The sequence below is a fragment of the Rutilus rutilus genome, assembly GCF_951802725.1.
Source record: "Rutilus rutilus genome assembly, chromosome: 3".
NCBI classification, from domain to species: domain Eukaryota; kingdom Metazoa; phylum Chordata; class Actinopteri; order Cypriniformes; family Leuciscidae; genus Rutilus; species Rutilus rutilus.
In genome coordinates this window covers 59,944,614-59,950,736 of record NC_140211.1, presented here as the reverse complement: position 1 = coordinate 59,950,736, position 6,123 = coordinate 59,944,614, and positions in this window count along the sequence as shown.

Here is a 6,123-nt window from a genome sequence, read left to right as displayed (position 1 = left end):
TTGATGCATTAACACCGTGCTTACAGCGCTCACATGGGGCGGCGTGCTGCTGACGGCGGCCAGCTGATTCGCACATGACGCTCTCGCTACGGGGAGCGGAGAGTGTTCTCTTAAATGGAGCCCTATACGTGTATGTAACACAGGGCGTGCAGTGTTTCTTAGTAAGACTGTACACTTAAAGCACAGTGGGTGTATGTTGAAGGGAGCCCTAAGTGAGTGTGTGTCACTGAGCGTGCAATGTTTATGGGTAGGAGTGAACACTGAATAGTGGGCACTTTTCTTACATTTGAAACACACGCAGCCTGAGCCGGTTTTATTGATGTGGGCCATGAATGAGTGAGAGTCACTGAACGGGCCGTGCTTACTGTATGTGTAGGGGTGAGCACTGGGAAGTGGGCACAATTCCTACATTTATACACCTTCGGCGTGAGCCGGATAACAGACATAATGCTCCTTAGAGATTTATCTGGGTTGCCGTGAAAACGGCGTCAGGGCACAGGCGAGCGGTTTGTATAACGGGCTCGTTGGCTGCAAAATACACTCCTCCAGTCACCTATGCTGTGGGAACTGTGAGAGCGAAACGTTTCCAGCCACCTGGTGGGGCCAGCGTGAACTCGTTTACTTTGGTGAAAAGATTCAGCGCAGTAGAGATTCGAACTCGAACTGCGAGGGGCGGGTTGGCTTTCTGAAAGTAAGAAAGCTGGCTGCGAGCTCTGTGTTTAAACGCTCATAGTACTCGAGCCCCGCCTTTTGAACGGGAGGGCGCGAGCCCAGAGAAGAGCGCAGTATAATTTATATCTGCCGCCAGGGCCGGGATTCAAACAAAGCCTTAGAATTTCGCCACAAGGGGGAAATGACAAAAGCTTTACGTTAGCGTGAGCAGATAAGAGAGCGTCATGTGAGTCACATGGCAGGGCCGGCGCGGGCTCATGTGTTTAAAAACGCTTTATATACTCGAGCCCCGCCATTTGAACGGGAGATGGCGAGGGGCGCGTCGCTTTCTGTACGTAAGAAAGCTGGCCGCGAGCTCAGAGACGACAGCAGCATAATTTTTTATCTGCTGCCCGAGCTGGGATTCGAACATGGGTCTCTGGCGCAAAAACCTTACATTTCACCACTGAGCCACAGGGGGAAATGACATAAGGCATTGGTCCGCGTGAGCAGATATGCATGTATTATAACAGGCTCATATGCTGCAAATTGATATTTCCAGTCGCCTGAACTGAGAGGGAACTGAGAAATGTGTGAGAAATGGAGGTTGGTCCGGCCTCGGCGGGACTATCCTCTTCTGCATTGTCCCCGTCGAACTCGTCGAGCACGGTGGGAGTGGTGGCGGAAGCCGGGCGCTGGCCAGCCGTGAGCGAGGCGGGAGACTCAGGAAGCGATGCACGCGGGGATTCCACCGGCATGCATTCGCGCTATCCTCTTCTGCATAGCAGGATCACACTCCGGTGGTCTCTGTGAGCGGCGCTTTTGCGGCGCGGCCCAGCAGAGAGAAGCGGAGGAGCGGGGTCCACGTTGAAGATGACTAGTCAAGCCCGCAGGGTCGACATAGCCATAACCTCGCATTCCGGGCAGCCGCCCTTGGACAGCGTGTGGTCCGCGTGGTTTCTTCCCAGGCAGGAAACGCACAGGATGTGGCGGTCCCCGTCGCTGAGGGTGGCTCGGCAAGAGCCGCACTTGGAGAAAAGAGGCATTTGAAACAACGCCTCTGCTCTTTTAGATGGCGTGTGTCGCGGGGCGAACACACACAATGCAATATACAGATAGAGAAAGGATATAGGCGCCGGATAGCGTAGCAGGAACGGCGGCTGAAGCAGCAAGAAGATGGCCGGCTTCTGTCTGCGAAGCAGATGGCTCGTCCCGCTGAAAAGGCTTGTCAACGGCGCAGGATTCTCCAGAGAAAAGCGATGTGATGTGAACACTTTGCTGAAGAGATGAAAAATCAAAGAACAACCTATCTGGACTCAGCTTATATAGTCATAGCCACGCCCATTCTGGCGGGACGTGACGTGCACGGGCGCCCGCGCCCTCATTGGTGCTTACGTCCCTCGATAGGTTGCAGCAGTTGCTGCAGAGCAACCAATAGGCTCGCGAGCTGCTTCGCCTAGGTCTGCCTGTGCAGCAATGCGTTTTAAATTAATGCAAAAATTAAGGATGATTTTTTGGCTTCAGTATTCTCCAGAAAAGGGATTTTCCCGTAGCGTAAGCTAGCTTACGCAACACGAGAGTACTCTCGTAAGGGAACACCTTTTACAAATATATTGCAAATTCTTTGTGAAAATATGTTCTTTTATCAATTGTCAGGGTTTGTTTTGTTCTATGAATGACTCAGCTATAGGCCAATAAGACAATTAAACTACTGTTGTTCCTTTTATTATAGGCCTACTAATGTCTAATTAAAACGTTTAAATGTATAAAACTGATCAGAGATCAGGTAAAACCCACAGACACTTGTTCATTGGTTCTCATGATTCATGGGTTGGCAGAGAACATCGACTACATTTCAGGCGAGGCGCATCTCAAACAAGCCTATTGAAATTTCGAAGTGTTTCGAAACATGTATGACGTAATAAAGCCTCGTTTACTGAAATCCCGTGACTCTGCAGTTAAGGCTTGTTGTTCGACTTGAACTGGTGTGGTGAATAATACGGTTACTCGGTGTGAATAGTCCGGGCGTAGGACCCCATTAGTATGCCAGTAGTATGCCTGATCTAAATCTGTTCTCGCGATAACTTGTAGCTAACGTGAGCTGTTTTAGTGTTATTATGTGGTAGCTTTATGTAGAATGCTAAATCCCGCTGCTATATGCAAGGTAAGATTAAATTAAATGTTATATTGTATACAGGGTTCGAATTACGTGGGAGCCAGTGGGAGCTGAGCTCCCATAGAGAGAGGATGAGCTCCCATGAAAGCGGTAAAATCATACACCTGTGGGGGTCTCTAAAAATCATCAGCACCATTATTTTAAATTACAAATAAAGCACTTTTTCCTTCGGACTACTGTAGCGTGACTTAAAAGATAGGACAAGATGCCAAACACATGGATCTCACGGGATCTCGGATCGTCATCACACTACATCCTTATGCTTAAATCAAGTGATCAAAGTGCTCGTTACCGCTGCGATCAGTGGCGTGGATACTGTGTTTGTTTGTGGCTCGCGCACAGTCTTCACTCGCTTCAATCCGTTGTGGAGACTCTATTCGTTCCAGTGAAATTACAAAACAAAATGCACACAAACGTGTCTCTGCCTAATATACAACCACTGATAAACATAATCGGATTTGATAAAAAAAAAATATATATATATAATTATATGAGTACGGATTCGAACCTAGAACCTCTGACACGCTTGGCAAAAGTTCTACCACTGGACCACTTAAGTACACGCTTAAACTTGTCGGATCTATTTATTTACTCACGTGAAAATTCTACAACTCACAACATCTTAGACCTCATTAAACGACAAATTAAACCAAATGTACTATTTAAATTGAATTGTGTTACCAACGCTTTTTTTTTTAAATTAAATGTATTATATTTACAAATTTTTATATTTTTATATTACATTATTAAGCTACGCCTGCTCATAGGCTACTTTTTTTTTCTTTTTTTTTTTAAGAGACCCCCACAAAGATGAAATCATAATTCGAACCCTGATTGTATATGTAAATTGTGTATATTCTATAGCTAATATTTAAAACCTCAAGTTGCGTCAATAGCAGGAGAAAGACCGCGAAATTTAAAAATACTACTGTTAATGTGTCACGAAATGTAGTTTTAAGAGTTTTTCAGTCGATAATGTAGTTGTTTCAATCTCAAATATGTTGTTTGTTTATACAGATAGCGCCTATTTAAAAATTTTATCTGACGTTTTCGGAGATGTGAGATCCAAGGGATCACCGGGTGCTCAGCGCTCATGTATCCCGCCTGGAACAGCCTTACCTCGGCTAGTTCTGCTGACGTCTGCTTAATGAATTACTAACGTAATGATAGCAGTAGCACCAAAACGTAGCCTACTTTGCAAGATTAAGCGCTGTTTTGATGGCATAGTTGCACATCAGCCTCTTCATTGGACCCTGGTGCATCATCCTATACATTGCAACCAAGTGGCAAGCCGTTGTGTTTCGATTTTTTTCCCCTCCAAACCAAGATGGTCAAGGGTCAGTCAGACATGCCAAGTTGCTCCGGAATATCCACCCATTCCTTCTATCCTAGGAGACTCTTGTAGGAAAAAAAATATTGCAGCATCAAGCAATATCTAATGAGTCATATCACAGTAAAATTTTCCATGTTTTGATTTTAGATTGAGAGAAAAATCTGATTAATCATCTGTCCACTGTGGACCTCATGCATCAATGGCTATATTTCAGCTACAGTTCATACTTATACTGTGAATATTGTTTTTGAAAATACTTAATCTGCAGTAACATTTATGTAAATAAATGTATTTGTATTATTAGAATGTAACGTGCTTACATAATGTATGTGACTTGTATTGCATTCATTTTATTTTTCAAATAATAATGGGAACAGAGAAAATTACTCACTGCTCCTAACTAAAGAACTTTTGTAGCTTTAATAAGGATTCATTTATATCTAATTTATAAATTATGCAATGCAGAGTGTTTTACGCTTTATTCAATTTATTTTTATTTCCCATAGTTATCAATACATCAGTAGCTGTATTAGTATCAGTGATACTGGCCTTCATAAAAAAATATGTCATTAAACAAGTATTTAAAATATAATGTCTTTATTTAGTTATTTTATGTTTTTCTACATTAATCTGGAGAATAAATGTGAAATGATTAAATGATAAAATATAGTAAAACCGTATAGAGACTTGGGTAACACTTCATAATAACGTTCAGTTGTAGGCCATTAATAAGTGGTTAGTTAATGATGAACTAATCATTTACATAACATGCATAAACATGCAAAATAAGTATGTTTTGTAAATTCCGGTACAAGTGATTAGTAAATGATTAACTAATTATTTATGAAACATGACTATGCATTCATAAACGATTAATAAGTGATATACTAACATTTTATGTATGTTTTGTACATTTCGTTACAAGTCATTTACAATTGATTAGTTAATGATTAACTAATCATATACAAAATATGACTATGCGTCTCATAAATGTTCATTATGTTAAATTGTTTTGTATGTTTTGCTCACATCAGGTGCAGTGGTTAAAGATTCATGTGTTTCAGAGAAGACAGCTGTCTATACCCTCACCAGTCAGCACTTACACTGCAGTGCACACTACACTACACACGACACTACACACTACAGTGTTCAACACCTGTTATAGATGTGTAAACGCATGAATAAATCATTTACAACACTTTTTGCATCCCCTAATCTAAAGTGTAAACTATTTATTACTTGTAAATGTGTTACACTTACCTGTTACAAATGATCTGTATGTGTATTCAAGGCATTTACAACACTTTCTGCACCCTCTAATTGCTACATATATACAAAAAAATAACATTATTTATTAAACATGTATGAAACGCATATTCATGTTTTATAAAAGATTAGTTAATCATTTACTAATCACTTGTAAATGACGTGTAACGGAATTTACAAAACATAGGCTACATAAAATGTTAGTATATCATTTGCTAATCATTTATGAATGTTCTGTAAATGATTAGTTCATCATTAACTAACCACTTATAAATGACTTACAACTGAACGTTATTATACAGTGTTACTGAAACTTGAGTGTTTATGATTGCGATCAATTGCAATTAATCATAACAAAAGTGTAATTAAGATTAATTAGTTAATTTTTTAGATCGATTGACTGCACAATTAATACGTTTAATCAACCTGATATCATTACTTTTGTTTTGCATTAAAGTTACAGTTTGCGTTGCATGCTGAGGTGAAGGAGTACCTGGAGCGTGGAGTTTACCGAGAGAACGCCGACACCGGACGCAAGAGAATTGTCAGGCGTTCTGCTAAGAAGTTCATTGTGCAGGGGAAGTAGAAAAAATATCATTGCCTTTTAATGTGTTATGTATTCTGTGATCTACAGTATCCGCTACGTTTGCTTATGATAAAACAACTAATTTTACATAATATTTTCTTCAATAAATAA